This window comes from Triturus cristatus, chromosome 7 (genome assembly GCF_964204655.1).
Source record: "Triturus cristatus chromosome 7, aTriCri1.1, whole genome shotgun sequence".
Taxonomy (NCBI): Eukaryota; Metazoa; Chordata; class Amphibia; order Caudata; family Salamandridae; genus Triturus; species Triturus cristatus.
The window spans coordinates 429,649,140-429,669,986 of NC_140590.1; the positions used below are offsets into that span (position 1 = coordinate 429,649,140).

The following is a 20,847-nucleotide window of genomic DNA, read 5'->3' on the forward strand; positions in this document are numbered from 1 at the left end:
AGTAACAAATATTATAGCCGATGTCTGCCACCTACTGGCAATTTATTAAATCACACCCTCTGTGACGTTTAATAAACGAGTTCCCTTTATAGCAACATTTTAAAGCCTTGTGTTGTGGATCCACATCTTGAATGGTAAGCTGTTGTCTGTTTTGCCGCCATGATAATAATACCCTCATGATGCACAGTATCCTCTGGGCTTTAACTGAGTAGAACAAAACGGGTCTATATTTAAATATATTTGAACAAATGGCAGTGCGAGAAAGCCAAAATATAAACATTTTATGTTTCTTTTTGCATTGCGGGCAGACGGGTTGGTGGAGCTGCCCGGGCAGAGCAAGAGTGGTGCGTAAAGTGTGTGCGTAAAGACTGTTTGGTCGGCCCTCTCGGGCCGCCCAAACCAGTCATGCGCACTCTGCACTTCTCCATGCAGGCTGCATTGCAGCCTACATGTAGAACATGCCATCCCCTACAGCCCCTGGCTGGGCGGCATCCCGACCAATCACAATGCTCCACTGGAGCATTGTCATTGGCCTTGGGGAGGGGAGGGAGGCTGCCTGATTCCTGTTCCTGTTCGAGGCAGGTGAGCAGGAGCTGTGAAGATGCAGGACTTGACGCGACGGAAAAGTATGTTTAAATTATTTTTTTTAATTATTGACCCCCCCTCTTCCCCGCGAGTCATGCTGGCCGCTACTGGGAGCAGGGTGTTTTATTTAAGTACACTTACATGTTCTCTGTTTATCTATGTTATGCTGTGTAGTGAGGCATATATTGTTCAATTAAGTGCCATGTTCATGTGAATTGTTGGTTTGTGTAAATGAGCTTCAGAGGTTCGTGGTATACATTTTAGAAAGTGCGGATCACTGCCGAAAGGGCAGCTTCCCATGCAGGTATGGTTGCTGCTACCTGGTCGATTTTCTATTGGCACCGCCGGTATTTCATTTTCCTGGCAGGTACAAACAAAAATTTGCAATGCAATTGGTCTCGCCTTTGGGACCTTGTACGTATTTAGCCATGCAGCACATTATCTGGATGCTGCAGCATCGAATGTTTGCATATTTTTTCAGACATGCCCCTTTGTTATTAAGACAGTGGCACTGCCGGGCCAGCAGGTCTGTCGTGTGAGGAAATGGTGTAAGCTGGCCTTCCACATTGTTGGCAGATGTCCAACAAGCCCAGGCAAAAACAACATTCCGTACTGAAAGAGGTATGCAGAAAACCCTGTAGGATGTGGCATGCCTTTTTGGCGCTATTTCTGGAAGCACATCATGTTGGTGGTCACATCATTCAGAATGAGGGTGATCAGGTGGCTCCAGTCACAGAGTCACCACATTTCCAGCTCTAAGTCACGTTTCAATTGAACAAATTGTGTTTTGGGGAGGTTAGTCCTGTTATTCAGTTTTAAAACTTTTAAGCCCCTATTGGTTGAGCCGGTATATTATACCAAAACCCAGGGCTGGAAATGTTGGCAACCAGTGAGCTGGAGCCATCGCAAGCAAAACATAAATGGAAAAGTATCGCTGGATAAGGTTGTCATGAGACCACGAGACAGTGTCAGATTTGTGTGATTGCATTGCTCTTTTTGCAGTACCCAAGGCTGAGGAAGCATTTGTGAGTGAGTTCTTCGGGCTGGTGATGAGTCCACGTTAATTGTTGAACTGGGTAACAGGAAACAGATGGGCTTTACAGCCGGCATCAGCGTAGGCAGGCAAAAATGGTAACCTTCTTCATCAACCCTACGAGGAAGAAAGTTCACGTGCATTCTTTGAACCCCGAGCAGTGACCCTTTTGGAGCAATTTTGAGTCCCGAGGCAGATGTAGCCGTAATAATTACAAATTACTGTTCTATGTTACACTTGGATACATGACAACTGTTAACATACAGACTGTTGTTCCACACCACTGTTACTAGCTGCCAAATTATATACTCAGGTTTAAAGATTCTTACTTTAGCAGCTTTAGAAGAATGACAGGCTGTGTTTCCCCACCAACATTTCAACCCTTCTGATTTTACACAGAGCTTCACAGCAGATGCATTAACCAGCTGAGCTATCTCAAGTGGGAAACAGCGGTCGCAACGTGGGTAATACCACGCGGGCAGGTTACAATGCAGACATAACATCGTCCGCGTTGTTACGATGCATGGCATTACATCGCAAGTTGTTTCAACGACTTGCGCTAAATAGCGCGCAACACCAGGGAATGTGTTGGATTTTAAATCCAACACATTCCCTGCTGTTGCGCTAACTGAAGTAGGAATAGTAATTTATACTATTCCTAAGTCCAGCGCGCCATCTAGTGCAAGTCGTAGAAACAACTTGCGATGTAAAGCCATGCATGGTAACAACGCGGACGATGTAACGTCCGTGTTGTAACCTACCGTGCAGTATTTGCTCGTAGTGTAAAGAGACATATTCATCTTAAGCACGTCCACATTGGGGGAATGCATAATTTACAAGCATGTTAGTTTTTTTGTTGAGCAGTTATAAATGCCACCTGGTTTCTGAGGGGTGTGCATGTATGTCTGCAGCTCTTTGACAAGTATAGCCCTGCAGGCCTGTTAGATCTTGTTTTTCCTTTTTATACTGGGGGAATTCTCAACTACTTGAAATGGCTTTAGGTAAAAGAATGCAGCAGAACCACTCGTGACCTCTGCAGCGGCCCAGCCAAAAAACACAGAGCTAGCTGCAGACTTTTCTGTTAGAGAGGCTTATTGGGTCTTGTCAGTGCTCCTTAAATCCATTTGTGTGTATGTGGTATGTGTGCAGTGTCCCTAAACGATTTTATTTGGCATAAAGGTGCCTAATATGGGATGCCATGCCACTGATATAATTTCTGAAAACAGATAAATTGAAAACTTCGCGAATGGTTCCTCAGTGTACCCACGCCTCACCCTGTCCTTTCCAAGAGCTCCAGGTGTTTACGCTTCACCCACTCATCTTTTCCACTCCAGAAAAAATGCAGATTCTATGAGGTAGTAAATTCAGCCTGCTGACATGAAATATCTCCTGCAATCAATTGTTTGAATCTCGGACTACTGTGAGGGACTGCAGAATAGGGTGACCAACCGTCCGTAAATTTCACGGACCGCCCGTTATTTGGGCCTCTTGTCCGTTGTCCGTGAGGAATTCCTTTACGGACGCTTTTTGTCCGTAATTTCGGACATCAGAGTGATCTGGCTGCCCCCTGCAAGCAGCCTTAGAGTTCTGTAACTCACTGCAGGGGCCAGCTTGCGCTCCTGCTGTGATCAGTGGCCTGCAGCGCCCCCTCGCCAACCTGACCCAGATTACTCTCGGCCCATTATCATGCTGTATGTCGGCCTAATTATCACATACAGAATGATAATGGGCCTCTCTGAAGTGACGCATTTGCTGTGTCTCCTCCTGCCCCAGCCCAGGGCATGCCATTTTTCTTTTGTTTAGTGGCTGGTGTCAATTGAAAATCCAGTTGAATAAAAAAAGCCATACTTTATAAATCCTGTTGAAAATGGGTAAAGAAACATTTTAAAATAAAGCAGATGAGTGAAAAACAAATTAATAAAAAAAAGAGGGGAACATTTTAGCAACATTTATGAAACAGCGCGAGCTATAGAAGCATTTTGAAATGATAAAACAGGCACGTGTCGGTTGTAAGAGGTGTGTTAGGAACATCACACCGCTTGCTTGTGTTTTGTACATAAGTATGCCCTTAATACACCTTGGTCCATGCTGAAGAGGGAAGTTTAAGGAAGAGTTTGTTTAGTGAAAGTAATTTCAAATCGGCTTTTCACAAACCTCCTGGATGTTTCAAGTGACAGGTTGAAATCAGACCAGCGGAAAGGAGATTTTTTTCTTGGCATGCTGCTGTATAAGCGTAAAAATTCCGAAACCAAACTTTGTGAAAGCAATACAAGATGTCAAACAAAGCATAAAAAGGAAATAAATGCAGCTATTAAAATGAGTATTGGAAGTCCATTTCCTACAATCTTTGGCATCTTCTACTTTCAGAGTTCACAGACCTCTTTGCAATGTTGAATTTGAGAATTTCCCACAGTTAGGCACCAAAACTTTAATAGAACACCTGTTCTTCAAAGAAAAACATGCCTTCATGATTGCCCTGATTGTGACAGGCCATACAGTCATACATGTTGCATGAAAGGACTGCTGCGGGCAGCAGTATTGTTTATTGTGAGTGCTACTTAAGTGTATTTCAAGAATGTCACTATTACTACAGTAAAGGTGCAGCAATAATGCCACACGAGCCATTCCCCTGGCGCCCCACACTTGCAAGCAGGAAGAGACACTAATTCTCTATTGGCTGATTTAAATCAGGGTGGGCTAGGTCAGCCCTCTCCCAGCCGCACACCTGTTACTGAACCATTCTGACTGACTGGCATTGATTGGTGTGCAGGGGCAAACTAGGGCAATCTGGCAGTGGTGAATGACTGGCCTGACAGGTCAGTGTTTCTGTCTGCTTTTTGGCCTGTTTTAATGTCTGGTGGGCATTTTGTTCTTCTGATGTGTCTTCAGAAGATCAAAACTGTCCCGCTTTGTAAATATGGACCACAGTTTTTTGGCTATCTGCTTCGCTGATGGGAACCACTTTTATTCTTGATGCCTGGGCCTATTTTCTGTCCCAGTCCAGCCCTGTTGATGTGGCCAGATATAGATTTAGAACCACAGTGAAAATCAAAGGGAAAACTCAAGATAAACCAGGGCAGGCAAGCAAACAATCCATTTATACATGTTTTCATTTAAATCTGATATTTGTGATTTATTTTCTATTATGAATGGTGAACTACAGAAACCAGGATGTAAAGAAAAAACAGCAAAGATATTAAGAGCCAGGTTTTCAGCTTCTTGCGGAACACGAGAATTGAAGAGGAGGCTCCGACATGGAAAGGGAGGTTGTTCCATGCTTTGGAGGTTACATGGGAGAAGGAAAGGCCTCCGGCTTGCGAGTGAGAGTCTGGCTGAGAGGAGGTTTCTGGGAGGTGTGTAGAAGTGAATGTTGATATTCAGGTATGCAGAACTGGTTTTGTCAAGTGCTTTGAGTATGTGTGTAAGCAGTTTGAATCAGGTTCGTTTGTTGATTGAGAGCCAGTGTAGTTCCCTGAGGTGAGAGGTGGCGTAGGTGTGGCAAGAGAGGTTGACTGTTTTAGAACTTAAAATTATCGTGTCTGTGCTTCTTAAGGTGGGCCTCCATGTGCATCTGGGTGCAGGTGCTGTACAGCATCTGTGCACTACCGTAGACTGCACTCATCAAGTGATGACATAGAGCAGGTGGACACATTTATGTTCAACTGTGGACACAAAGGGAAGGTAGTTTATAGCTGTTATTGACCTTAAGCCATGACTGTAGGGAAAGAACACAGGTACTGGGAACCTAGACAGCAGGGACCCAGTACACCTGCATCAAGAGCCAGGCAAAATATGAGGGGGGGACGGGTGGGGGGTACTGCACCAGAAACACAGTTTCTCCCGGCTGACCACTTGGAGAACTGCACTCTAGTCCACCACTACCGGTCCTAATTAGCTAAATTCTGTGCATGCTGCTATACATCTCACAATGGCACTCAGATATGAGATGCTAGTAACTAAGTCCACCCGAGCAGATCTTCCTGACCATTTCTCTCACCAAACATGCCTGCTCAGGACCATGAACTGTAAATAACATATCAGACTGGACAACCCAGTGCCGTAACCATATAAATAGATCATGATCATATGAAATATCACAAAAAGACCTGCACAGTTGATCAAAGATGCATGACTACTAAAAAACCATGAAATGCACGATTGTCTCAATCTAATATAAACTATTTTTGACTTGTACTTGTGTTGGTTGTCTATTTACTTATGTAATATTGCGCGACCTCCTCTGATGTGTCTGTAAAACGTAACTTTTTTCCTTGAATTTTTGTCCTGAATTTTGACCTTCAGTCCTGAATTTTTGTCCTGAATTTTGACCCCTTGTCCTGAATTTTTACATTCACCGTCCTGAATTTGCAACCATGCCAGTTGGTTACCCTACTGCAGAATACACAGCATTTTACCCCCGCCCCCCCCGCGTCAAGTTAGATGCTCCAAGAATGTTGTAATCAGGGCTAACAGTGCAGGTTTGTGTAAGCAGGATATAATCTGAAGTTCGCTTTTCATAGTGGCGTTTGGCGCCAACTCTGTGACAAATAAGTACGCCATTCAGGCAGAAGTACCCTTCCCTTGTGGTGCGAGCAACCCCATTTTCCTGAATGTTTTCAGAGCGGAGCCAAAGGGATGCCCCGGATAAGTCCCTGTTGCTGCCTTCATATGAAACGAATGCACTTGTGTTCCGCTTTCTGTCAGGCTGCTTGCTGGTATGGTTAACCAGAAATGATGCTGAATTAAACTTCCAGGCTCAGTAATTGTGTGATTACAGCATTCTTTTTGCTGGCCAAGGGAATAGACATCATGTTTGGAATGCTCTCTGAAACCACAAAAGAATGAAGGAAAAAATGCAAATCTTTTCCAATTGCTTCAAATGCAGGTTGTGGTTTAATAACATTAAAATCTCTGCATTACTGTAAGAGAGTGCAGGGCGTCATCTTTATTTGTAAATCCAAACGCAGCTGTTAACTTAGAGTGCACCTATTTCACTTTTTCGGTGCTTGTTTTGTTTCTCTTGCACTCCACGGGATAGAGCCAACAAACATTGCCACAAGCAAGGAAAGAGGCCAGGGGCGGCTGCGAGCAAAGGGGATACTGTAGACAATAGCGCGAGCAGTGGAGGGACATTAAATAAAGTTAAATCGATCTGTGCTTAAGCAGAGCTCCACGCAAGCCGCAGGAAGAGGTGTATCCCAAGTTCTGCTAAATTAGAAGGCAGCAAAGGAGAGTGATTATGCCGTGAACAAATGGTGAGTGTGGGCAGGCTAAAAGCCCCTTTTTAAGTTTTTTTTTTAAAAACACAAGAGGTCGTCGCCATAGCAACAGCGCATGCGCACTGCCTGCAGGCTCGACAAAAAATAAGCAAAATCACCAAAGCTGGAATTTTTTTGTCCTTATCTGAACATACTTCAAACAGCAAATATAAACAGAGGGCACTTTTAAATGTTTCTACAGCTGCAATAACGATCCCTGACTAATAATTAAACAATTTAAAGTCGTAATTAGAATCATGTCTCAACCTTTGCAGACTCTTAAAACAACTACAAATGACTGTTATCTCACTCTTGGAAAAGCGGCAAAAAAGCTTCCTTCAAAAATAAAAGATGATTTGGCACTTGATTTACTAACTATGGGGCATATCAGCAACACCCGGCGATAATTATTGCTCAGCGCTCTTAGCGTGAGGATAATTATCACCGGGTAACGTGGATTTTTATCGCTGAGATAGCGTGCTATTAGCAACGCTTATCTCCTCAGCAATAAAAATCCTCACGCTAACTGCCTAACATGAGATTATCGCTGGAAACCCAGCGATAATCTCACGTAGTGTGGCGTTAGCTTGATGATAGGGACTCACAAACTTAGCCATGATATCCACCTTCCATAGGATATCGTGGCTAAGTCAGTCCTGAAGCAGGCGTAAGGAAAGTAGCGATAACAGGGGTTATCGCTACTTTTCCTGCCGCTATGCTTCATAGCGAGGGGCTTGATGATAGGAGAAATGTCGCTTAGCGACATTTCTCCTGTCATGTTAGGTCAGGAACGCCCACTTTGCATCTCATTAGAGATGCAAAGCTGGGCGATAGGAATCCCCACGCTAAAGCAAGGTTTCACGCGTTAGTGTGGCCTTGCTAATTAGGTCGATAAAATTATCGCCGCTTTTCGGCCGAAAACGTCCACAAAAGCGGCGATAATTTTTTATCGCCAGCTTGTAAATATGCCCCTATTTGTGCCAGGTTTGCATCGCAAAAGTGACCCAAACACAGGGCAAAGTGTTACTTGTACATTGGAAAGTTATCTGAAGTAATGTAAAGTTGGATTATGGACTACTTTGCATCAAGTCGTTGTACCATGGGTGGTACATGAGCATTCCCCTGCACCCACCCATGGGTATTGATGCAAACCCCAGTCTACTGACATTTCTAGACAGGGACATTGCCTCTAGGCAGACATAAAGTTGAGCAACTTTTAAAAGCCTCCACATATTTCCAGCTTTGCATGTGTGCTGCACTGTAGAGCACACAGACAAAGGAGGAAAAGTATTAAAGTAAAGATTTTATACTGGAAGATTCATGTTCAAGTACAAAACCTATTTTGACATGCACACACCCCTGAACTCTGGAGTAAGGATTTGTGGGTTAAATCATGACAGCCTACAGTGCGCCAGTGCAGGCGGAGAGAATAACAACGTCATATCTTAGTAGATATGACCAAGGCTGGCTTTAGCGCTGGTGGTGCCTGGTGCAACCATCTTTTTTCGAATTCCCCATGACCTCATTCTCCACTGATTTCCGCACTAACACCCTCCAACAGTGCCCCTCATTGCTCCACAGCCCCTGTGACATGCATTTCATTTGTTTTATTGCGCTACTCATACCAGTATAGAGTGTCAGACACACATTACAAATCACACACACATTATTCAGAGACATTGAATCCTACATGTGTAAATCAGTGTATAGGAAATGATGCATGAGAGAATGAGGATTACAAGGTGCAGGACTCACGTCCCCCATATTTGTAGGCAGTATATTTTAAGTGTGTTTGCACAAACTTAGAATTTAAAACATAGCACAGTGTTTAGTGGTTGCTTTACTAATAACAATGTATATCTATCCAAAATACCCTTTTTAGCAACCTTAGGATAATGAAAGACTGGGCAAAAAAACGTACCTTTCTAGTCTATAGCATGCAGTTTGCATACAGCTCATCGATGAAAGTTTGTAGGTCACTGGGCTTTATTGGGACTGTAATTTATGAACTGCAAGTAACAAAGTATTTCTGTGACAAAAGCTGTAACCCACTGAGCTATCCACATAAAATACCTCTCTTTGCTCTGTATGTAAAATGTTCTTTGGAGAAAGCCTATTATCCCTCTACACTGCTATACGATGAGTCAAAACTGCCACTAGACAAAACACAGATTCTCTCTCCAGAGTTGTCTTGAAATTTTTGTTGTTGTCTGAAAACTGCTGAATACACAAGGAACTCTACAGCAGGTGCTTTGAAACCAATAAGTTATTTCTAAACAAAGCTCATAATTCAGCACCAGGCCAGCCCTAAAGCCAGGTGTGGATGTGGCACTGTTTTTCTATAGCCCTTTGACACAATGAGAAGCAGCAACTTTTTTGCCACAATCCACTGTGCCGAAACCCCACCTTGGGGTCTTCAAAGAATATTATATTTGATTATTCAAGGATCTGCCTCTGTGAATGGAGCATGTCTGCTGCCTCTCACTGCTGGTCAGCTGCGCTTCAGACTACGGTAGTGAAGTATACCTAGTGATGGCAAACAGATAGGCAGTGCACCACAAAACAACATTTCTAAAACTTCTAACCTTGCTACTAAAGTTTTCTCCTGAGCCTACATTAAGTAGTTTACATTATTTCTTGTTGTTCAATTTCATTTTATTTAAACAATCTATGTGCATTAATTCTTTCTCTATGTACCCAGAGGCATATAATTATTGATGTTTTTCATTATCTTGTGAATCCATATATGAATGTGGGCCGCAGTGAAACCCAGCAAGTCAGTTACCTCCTGATCTGTTCTTCCTTGTCCATACTAATGACGGCATAAACCATTTTTGCTCCCTGAAAATAACAAAAAGAATACTGAAGCTGACTATGGGTCTCCGAGCCTCACCCCATCAGAAAATGATTCAAATAATAGGCGAACCTTCTTCCAAATTCTACTCTCTTTGTCTCTGTGAGACCATAGCTACCAGTAAATTCTCTCTCTCTTTATTTTTTGTTGTTGTTATGATTTTCGTTTCAACGTTGGTGTGAGACTCTTAAACATTTGTTTATTGGCATTTCCGAAGTTATCATATACATTTTGCAGAATATATGTATTACAATTGCAACCTTTCAGTTATACTTTTTACATTCCAAGGGTCAACCTTTTATCTACATCTGGGGGTTTCGCTTTTGCTTTTCCTCAAAATGTACAGTACCGCTGTACTTTTTCCCCTAAGATACTGCGTGTCCCTTTCTAGTTAACATCCTATTTCCTAATTTCATTCTTATTCTACGCTCGTGTTCATGTGTTCGCTTTTTTGGTCTATGTCTGTTAATAACTGAAAAAGGTTGTGCCTTACAACTTGTGTTTATCCTGTCAGCACACGCAGTCTCATATTTGCTAAACAGTGCTACGGGGGGTCGGTCTGGCTATGTACACCAGAGTCTGAGCTGGGTGTGCTGAGTTTGCAGTGTTAGTCTCTACAGCAGTCTCTCGGGATTCTAGGTATGGCATGTCTGCTTGTGTGTCATTCCCCATCAGTGGCGTAACGATAATTGAGGGCCCCCCCCTGCAAGGTACGTGGAGGGGCACCCTCCGGACTCTATCTGGAGCTCCCCGGCCGAAGTTCAGTGCTGAGGGGGCCCCCTGGAGCTTGGGGGGCCCCCCTGCACTGTGGGGTATGCGGGGGCCTGTGTTACGCCCCTGTTCCCCATGTGAATGTTACGTATCTGTCTGTACTCCCACTCTCCTTCTTTACGTTGGGTCAGGTGATCTAGTCGGGGACTCCATGTTTCCCTCAATGTCTGTCTCATCGTTTTTAATGTCTAGGGTTTCCCAGGCTCTCACCAGCTCCTTCCATTGGTCTGCTATTGGCTTCTTGCACACCCTCCTTCCTCTCTGAGGAGTGCCCATGTCTTCATCCAAGCTCGTGAGATCCCTCTTCCAGTTATCTATTTGGGGTCTTGTGATGGCCTTCCAGGTCTTCGCTACTCACCTCTTGGCAAGTGCCATAGCCAGGTCAACAAATCTGTTTCCCACCTTCCGTTTTGGAGGACGGAGGGAAAAGGCACAAGAGGCACCTCTCACATGTGTTGCTTATTTCCCTCCCCAATGTCGCCCCTTTTCGCCTTACTACTCCAGTCCAGAAGGGGGTCAGTATTGGGCTATTCCAAACCATATGACTAAAGTCTGCATCTTGTTGGGCACATCTTGGACACGCTCTCGCCTCCTCTCCGTGTATCATTCTAATTCTGTGTGTGGTCAGGTATGTCATGTGTACGTAGTTGAATTTGATATACTTTAGTCTCGTATTATGAGATATTGAGTTTGGGAAGCTAGGACCTTTTCCCATGCTAGGTCTGTAAATTGCTTGTTTAACGCTTGCCCCCTGCTCTCTCTTGGGCAATGCTGTCAGCAATGTCCCCACTAAGGTCGTGTAAAACCATTTTACTTGGTGGTCACCTCTTCCCAGTGTAAGTAAAGCATGCAGTAAGGGATGTGCTTCTGTTTTCCCTCCCCCTTCCCCCATTGGTGAGACTCTTTATAAATTTACTAACACAGGATTGTATAAAGATTCTAAGGTTTTAGGGTTTTTTAATAGGTTTTTCCAATTGTCTGGGGTAGCACATTTTTAGCAAAAAGACTCGCCCATATTTTAGGAGAACTGGCTGTGCTGAGCCACTGTGTTTTCTCATTATTTAATTTTTAACAAAAGGAGGATGTGGCTATTTCTGCACATCTTCTGTGGCACTGGATTGGCTGGTAGCCAATGTTCGCCATGAGTCAAGTGGAGCCCAGGGGGTAGAAGGGGCATGGCTGTGCTAAAAGCCAGAGCCTCCTGCATTAATGGCTAGAGGATGCAACTGTGCAGAGCTAACGCATGCCCCCCAAGGAACGTATAGAATAAGAAGAAGCGGCTGTGCTAAACCAGTGCGGAGTTTCTTTTGGGTAAAACAGAATGAAAAAATATTTCTTTCTTGAAGAACAAGTATTACTTAGGATTACAAAGAGCAAACATTCAATTAATATAATGTAACATGATCCTTTCAAAAAATACTCATGCGATGCAGTGCGTACAGTGGCTAAAAGCCTTGGGGAGTGCCCGGAGGTGGGAATTTATGTGGGTGGGCAGAGCAGGCTTGTTAAGCTTTCTCTGGGCCCTTTTGTCACCACGACCTTGCACTTGTCATTTGCCCCTACAAGGGATCATTCTGCTCATGATGGGTGTGCCCCTCTCCCCAACAAGGCCCTCTGGCTTCCAGGGGGACATCTAGAGGACAGATGTACCACCATAGGGGTCTCCTGGGAAGCAGGCCTCACAGGACGCTAACAAGATGTCCGGAGAATACTAGTTTGCACCCTACCTCCCAGATCATGGCCGCCACTAGGGGCAGGTGTGACCGATCAGTGCAGGACATGCTCACCTGCTTCACACCAGCTGCTTCCAAACACCTGGTCCTGGCTTCACAACGGCCGTCACAGATGGACACACAGGAGGCTCCTGACTTGGAACAGCCACAAGTGACCCGGGCCTTCCTAGCCTCCCTATTCGATTCTCTCGAGACCGACATCCAAGACCTAAAAAGAGCCTACTCTCAGGAACCACATGAAGTGCGGCGCAATGTGTTCTCAATGGGTGAACTGGCAAGAGGTGAGGAGGTGGAGATGCTTTGACAGGAGGCTATTCGCCAACAGTTCCCAGTGTAATAACGTCTGCCTCAGGGGGATTCCCCTGGGTCCCAAAGCCTCTGAAATCCGGGGATTCATACAGGCCCTGTTCGGATTGATCCTGGGCTGAGGATTCTGAACTACGGCTGGACAGAGTGCAACCTGTCAGCTGCCCTGAAGGCACTCACACTAAACCTCTGGACATTCTGGCTTGTGTACACGACTTTCAAATTAAGGAAGATATCCTGAGGAAAGCCAGAGCACAGCAAACCGTCCACTTCTGAGAAAAATAAAGTTGGTCTCTTTCAAGACATTACTCTGCATACCCTCCAGTGCCGCAGGGACTTCAAACCGATCAGCGAGTTCCTGGCAACCAAGGAGGTATCCTATGGACGAGAGCACCCTTTTAGACTAGTCTTCAAATGGGAGGGTCAACCCTCTCAACCTAAGATACTCAGAGAAGCCCGTCACATATTCGATCTGCCTGTAAATCTCCTCCTCGTTCCATGTCCGGCTCTTCTTGGAGCTCACCCACGCAACCACCATGAAGGAATAAAACTAGCAAACGCAAGAAGCATCCACGCCCTGGTCCTAAAGAACATGCTCAGGGATGCCAAGATGTTCTGGACAGTGAGGCATCTGGTACAAGCACATCTACTGCATGATTGTTGACTCTACCAACTCACTGCACCTATGCCGTCGGAAAGACTAACATTGCATCGTAGCCCATTGGAACCGCTGCAGTGCTACGCATCCTCAGCGCAGGCCTTCTCATCCCTCATTGACGGCAGCCTCGGCGATGATACCGTACTCGACCAAGCTGCCTTGCAGCTCCTCAGAACCGTCTCATCACCCCAACTGCTCACTGCATCCTCGATGCCGGACTTCGCATTGCGAGCCCATATTGACAGGATCTTCAGCAACTATGCGAGGCCTCGTACCACAGTTTTGCCTCAGCTCAAAACTGACAAATTACTTCAGCTGAGCAACACATCTTGACGTGGATCCTCACAGCGCTCCGCAAACCATGATTGAAGGTACTTTGTTCAGCAGGTCTAGCATGGTCCCTGTAGCCAGCCTGCACTCCATCGCAGTTGGCCACAACTTTTGACTTTGTCCCAGTCTGATTTTTGGTGCTATTTTCCTTAAAATCAAGAAAATTGCATATCTTTGTTTCTACTGATTGGTGTTTTGTCTTTTTGGTCTTGTTTTATTTATTAAAAAGTACTCTATTTTCTCAATAGGTGTGGGATCCTTTTGTGTGGTGTTTTTACTTTATTACTGTTAGAAGTGTTACATAAATACTTTACACATTGCCTCTAAATTAGGCCTGACTGCTCTGTGGCAAGCTACCAGAAGCTTGAGGACAGGTTAATTTAGGGTCGACTTGTGCTTCACTCCAGTCGACCAACAACCCAATTTCTTAAAGTGGTTGATTCCAAGCAATCTGTAGAAGGGTGTCTCATTAATAATGTCGATCCAAAGGTCATTACAACAGATGGCAGTCTGGGTGAGATAATAGAAATCTGTCCCCAGTTTCTGGTCCCAAATGGAAGTCAAAAGGTCCTTGAATTTGAGGGAACTAGCAGCCACCTTCTATGCCTATGAGTCTTTCCTCTATTTATTTTCAACCCAACGGAGAGAATAAGAATGGACAAACAAGTGGCTAAGGCTTATGTCAGTCATTAGAAAGGAACAAGAGTTTAGTTTCTTTCTCTTCTGGCAGAAGAGATGGGATTTGGACAGAGTTCAATTTCCTCTCCCTAGAAGCAATTCATCTTCCAGGGAGGGATCACTGGGTGCGAACCAATTGAGCAGGATATTTCCATCTACAGCATCAATGAGTATCAGTTCCTGTGAAATTCAATTATATGTCTTTTTCTGGTAGACATGTTTGCAGCAGAGCAGAATGGGCTACTTCCCAGACTCTGCTCTCTAGTCCTTCTCAGAAGGCATGGGCTCAGGATGCTTTCCATTCCTTTGCCGAAAGCTCTTATCTATACCTTATCTCAAATGCCCTAAATTTCCAGAGTACTTAGGACAGTTATGCAGGAGGGAGCTCAGGCTCTTTTGGTATCCCCATATTGTCTTCATAGACCCTGATTTCCATGAGTTCTTAGGCTTATGGTATCAGATTAGGGATTCTTCCAACAAATCTATCTCCTCAATGAGTCCCTCTGCTTCCAGATTCTTCCTTGTTGAAGCTCAAACTATAGGTTTTAGAAAGTGGAAAGGAGGCGATTGATTGATAAAGGTTCTTTTTAGGAGGTGGCCTGTTCAATGTAACAATCTAGTAGACATTCCACTCCAAATATATTTTAGAAATTGGAAGCCATTTGAGCATTGGTGTAGAGTATAAAGGGGTTAATTGTGGCCTCCGCCACGCCTACATTAAACTTGGATTTTATTAGGGATTTGTTGTTCCTAGATTTGGCTGGTTCCACTTTGCATAGTCAATGGCCTGCTATTAACGGCTTTAGAGAAAAATCTGTTGTGTAGATAAAAGGTACAGTAACAAGGCTGCTATATAACAGAAAGCCTGTTATTCACTCACCCACCACTGGTGGGATATACCATTGGTGCTTAAAGATCTACAGAGCTCTCTTTTGGAAACATTTAAGTCAATCTCTGGAAATGTTTGACTTTTAAAGTTGTATTCTTAGCTGCTATCACATCTGGGAGGCACTTAGAAGAAAATGCAGCTTTTGTTGGTTGATAAACAATACCTCTATTTCCTACCTAAAATTGGATCTTCATTTAATTTAAAGGAGGATATTGTTTTTCCAGTTTTTCCCATTCTCCTTCCTCAGAGGAAAACATAGCATTTGTTCAATATACATAGTACCATGCCCATCTATAGAGCTTAGACTTCAGAACTCATAAAGGTACAAATCCTGTACATAACCTTAGGTACACTAAAGTGTGTTCATCCATCCTCTTTTACCTTTTGTAGATGGGTAAAGCAAACAGTGCCTTTAGCTTATGACTTAAATAGTCTGATTCTACAGGAAGCCGTTCAGGGAGATCAACTAGAGGAGTTTCCTCTTTCTGGGCAAAACGCATAGGGGTTCTATTAAAGAAATATATAATGCTGGTGCATGGGCTTTCCTGACTACTTTGGTGTCACATTATGGGCTCCAGTTATGAGGATCTAGATCTACTGCATTTAGTTCAGGAGTTTTTTTGCTGTTTTGGATTAAATGATCAGAATTATAACTAAAAGCCCGTTGTATAGCATTATTCACGTTCAGCATTTCATTACTAGGTTTTGGGTACATAATCATTAATAAGGCCTGTGACGAGGAAGGCAGATGAGGAGGTAGTGCTCGTATTACTTTACAGTAATATTCCTTACTCCTAAGCTCAGGCTTCCTCGTCACAGTCCGGCATGCTCTCCCTTCCTTGTTTATTATACAGCTGATATATCTGTGTAATTTGATACAACAGGATTTGGAAGAGGGTTAGTCTCTCATTTCTATCAATGTATTCAGTGGCGGTACTCCGATGCCCATAGTCAGGCCCAGGAGGATTTTGGGGTTTTTAGGGAGTTACAATGGTCTATGCCTAATGAGGAGCCTCCTTAGTAAGAACTGTGATGAGGGAAAACTATGATTTGGAATAAAGAAGATTATAGGTAAATAATTCGAGCATTTGCATGAGATGGTCTGGAAGACATACTCTGAATTGAGGGTGCACACACGCTGCAAAAGAGCTTTATGTGTTAGCTGCGAACCCAGTTACTTCCTGTAGAGACCATCTGATGTTGGGTACCTTTCATGGCAGAATTGTGCCAGAGGGACACAAGTGCCCAGGGGCCAGACTCGGCTCGGCCACAAGAATAAACAGAAGAGTGCATGTGAGGCAGTCCAAAGAGGGACAAGTTGTGTGTGTCATTATACCTGGAACACTCGTCATTGTGAGCAGTGAGGTCTGTTACAAGCACACCCTCAGCACCTCCATTACACTGGCAACAATGACGCCTGTGCAAGACAATCACCAAGCCATCTCTGGGGAGGACACCTTGGCAACCGAGGCAGTCCCAGAAGACTCACTCATTCTGCACAGTCACTGCAACCCTTCAAAGTTAGCCGCAGAGTCTTCCCTATCACACCCTGGAGGTCTATCCAATTACCAACAGCTTCATTGAATGGAGGAATGTCAGCCAGCAGCTCTTCTGCACAGCCATTCCGCCCTAGTGCCAGAATCGCCCTCCAGCAGGTTTCACTCTGAGCACGCAAATCTAGCATGATGCTGACTGGCAAGAATGGTTGTGCCGTGAAGAACAAAAGGCCCAGCACAACAAACCAAAGTTCGAATTTTACAACCAAAAATGCAAAAGATGTATGGTTTCACAATTTCATAATAATATTTCTCTTAAGATCCTATCACATTCACACTATTCCCTCTGACACCCTTGATGACAAAATAGACAACTACTAAAGGAGAGGCACAAGAGTGGTGTTGAGTCATTGCTGGGTCACAACCAAGGCATCTAATTATGATTCTGACAGCGGATACTGGATATCCAAGCAATACCCAGCCATCGGCTAAGCATCCACAAGCACACAGTCCAAGGTGAAGACCTGCTCATAATGTTGAGTAACCACAACAAAGGCACCAATGATATCATTGTCTATGACCATCTACTCTCCAGTTACTCTCAATATGTGTTTGCTGCATACAAATCACACAGTCACCTGGGTGCAACCAGAATCCTAGCTAATGTCCTGTCAGACCTGCCACCCTGTTCCAAATTATATGCAGGTTCTTGGGCGTAACTTTATTTTCAAGGATGTAGTCCACAAACCTTGAAGATTACATTTATCCTGACCATTCTGAAAAAACACACAACATATCCTGGAATGTAAATGGGCTTAGGAGCGGAGATAGAAGTAGAGAGTATAAAACTACTAGCCCAGTGAGCAGAGATAATCGGTCTACAGAAAACTTGGCTATGCGACAATACCCCTGTTTTTAAAGGTTTCCCACAACTACATAAGCCAGCAAGTAGAAAAAGGTTTGGGTGTCCAGCCGGGGGAATTATGACCCTCATCTCAACCAAGATAGCGAAAAAGGTGCCAGCGGTAAAAGTGAAATGTAAATGGTTGCTGGTCTGTAAGGTATTCCTACTGGTTTCAGAATGGTTGAGTGACCACATGGTAATCATGAATGTTTATATACAATGGGGGACTTAATGAGGAATATGAGATGGAAATGAAACATTTTAAGATTTGGATACATTATGTGAACATTTTGAGAATGATATAATCATTGTTATGGGTGATTTTAATCATAAACTTAATCCAATAAGACAAGATCCGTGGTCTAAAGACCTCTTGAGCTCAAATATAGCCCCAGCAGCATTTCCAAATTGCACTATTTCCAGACAAGATGTGAAGCTGGGCCAATACTTGAGGCTAAAAGGGCTGTTCTGCTTAAACGGTAGATGGGAAACAGACTGCCCGGCCAAACAGACCTTCAGGATAGGTACCCAACTTTGACCTATCGACTATGCATTTATTCATCCTTGGAATTTCAACCTTATAAAGAGTAACAGGTAGCGCCGTGCAAACGCAGCGATCACAACATCTTGCGCTTCAAACTAGATAGGGGGCCTTATAGAAGTAGCAAAATAGTTCTACCCCAACAATTACCCTAAATGTTTGACAACAAGATTAACAGAGGAATATATTGAAAACTTGGCCAGCTTTCAACAGGAATTAGGTCTGGAAGATGCTAGGACTAAGAAAGTGGCTTGGTTTGAGGAAACGATAAAATAAATGGTACAATACCTTAAAGTAGAATTAAAAAATAAGAATCCTTGCCCAAAGGTTATGCAAACTACGCAAGGCAGACAATTAAGTTGGTTTAATGGGGAGTGCATAATTAAGAAAAGATTATTAAGTAGAGAAGAAAGAAGTTTAAGAAAAAAATACGAACAAGTAAGACAGAAAACTCTGGGAAGATTGAGGAAGGAATATAAAACGCTAGTTAGGAACTTGAAGAGGGCTTTTAAACAGAAATGCTGGGTAAATGTGCTGGAAATAATTGAAACAAAACACATCCATAAGTTTTGGAATCTGATTAAGGAAGCATCTGGAGAGTCTACGGGGGCTATGCCCTGTGTAGTGGAAGAATCAGCATGGGAAGAATATCTAGGAGAGTTATATGGGACAGAGGTCAAGGCTGTTGGTGGGAATATTCATCCCTGGAGAGAGGTCGTGGAAGATCTAAAATGCCTTTTTACAGTAGAAAAGGTGAAAAACATTATAAGAAACTTAAACTTAACCCGTGCAGCGGGACCAGATAATCTTCCAACCATCATAATAAAATCCCAGCAAAATTGGTGGGCGGAATTTTTTTCTTATATGTTCTTAGCCATATTGGACTTGGCCATATCCCTGAGAAGTGGAGGGGGGCAGTAATCAGACCAATCCACAAGATGGGAGATAGGAAAGTCCCAAAGAATTATAGACTGATCAGCTTATTAGACGTTGGGGAAAAAGTCTTCGCCAAAATAGTCCTGGGCAGCCTGAAGGATTGGGTAGAACAGCAGTTGATCATGCCAGAGGAACAAAGGGGCTTTAAGGAGGGGCACTCCACAGTGGACCACTGGTTTGCACTCTAGGCTGTGGCGCGGAAGTCTATGGAACAGCAAGGGAAGTTGTGTTGCTGCTTCGTTGACTTCCATGCGGCATTTGACCTACTGAACAGGAGATGCCTCTGGGGAACCTTAAGAAAATATAATATCCCAGAGGGGCTCCTGGCAATCATCCAGGAGTTACATAGCTATAACTGGGCGCAAGTCATTAAGGATACAACCAGGGCCCTGACACCGAAAATAATGATCAAGAATGGTCTAAGGCAGGGCTGTGTATTAGCCCCCTTACTCTTTGATATATACCTGGCTGATCTGCCATCTGTTTTGAAGGTGGATAGAAGTGATAGCCCAAGAATAGATGGGAAACAACTTTCCTGCTTATTGTATGCCGTGACCAGACAGAGATGGGATTGCAGAGGAAGCTAATGTTTTTAATGTATATTGTGTGGCTAAGCGTCTGACTGTAAATATGGACAAAACTAAAATCCTATGCTTTGGAAAAAAAGCCCAGAGTTTTAAATGGTATCTGGGCCCAACCAAATTGGAAAAGGTGAACTAGTACAGATATCTCGGTATCTGGTTGGAAAAGTCTCTAAAATGGGACACGCATTTGGCGGCCCAGAATGCCCAAGCCCATACATAAGGGTATGGGTTAAGAACATTAAACCGTATCTATGGGGATATGTTCCACAGACCACTGTTGAAAGCATACAATGTAATGATACCCCCACAATTGCTGTACGGAGCTGAAGTCTTGTGCCTAAGTGGGAAGACTATTTGGGACATTGAGGAAGGCAAATATCTAAAACCGTTGATGTCATTACTGGGCTCCTCAATGATTCAGGCAATCAGATTGGAGTTGGGCCTGACATCATGGAACGTACAGGTGCAAGTGGCCCTTCAAAGATTCTGGTAAAGATTGGGACCTGAGGAAGTTATGAAAGCATCACAATGGTACAAGGAGGAAGCATTGTATAGTGACCTAAACTGGGCCAAAGAGGTCAGAACGAACGGTCTAAATAAACGTATTTCAAACTGAAAAACTGATACATGCAATTAAAGTGACAAACCAAAGTTCAGAATATAATTGGGCAAATCTCCCAGCAAAATTGTAAATTGGATTTTATGAGATTTCATATATTGTACTTCAAGAAGCCTTCTCAAAAGGATGTAAAAGTGAAGGAGTGATTTCATATGTCTCCTTCCGTGCATAATACTAGAAGATGACTCAGTTTCAGCCCCTTTTGAATGAAAGTTGGCTGCCATGCTCCAAACAACGTCAGAGTGAATTTTGTTGCTATTGCTTTAGTATGAGTATATCCTACCACACTTCCACAGTCTCGACTTTTATGATACCGCTTCACTCAAGATGCAGGTGTCTACCAAAAGTAGTGTAAATTGCTCTAGCTGGTTTCTAGCTAACCTTTAGAACTCAAAATGATACATCTTGAACCAAAGTTGCTTTAACATAAGAAAATACATTTGGAAACAGGTGTGTTCCTTTTCAGTGTTGCTCTCAGATTAGCACACATCGATACGAAACCTGACTTCAAGCCTTGAGCTTGTGTTCACCAGCAAGAGCGGGAATAGATAACTTTTATTTGAAAGCAGGAACTATCTTTACTTCCAGAGACACATGTTGATTTAAAGTCCATCAACTTGATGAGTGCAAAGAGCAAGAAACACAACTGTCCAGACGTAAGATGAGTTAGGT

General features: G+C 43.6%; 1 protein-coding gene across 3 annotated transcripts in view; it reads left to right on the forward strand.

Moving 5' to 3' along the window:
• LOC146809872 (myosin heavy chain, skeletal muscle-like) overlaps positions 1 to 20,847 on the forward strand; it is an 880,636-nt gene that overhangs the window by 840,326 nt on the left and 19,463 nt on the right. The window lies entirely within an intron of this gene.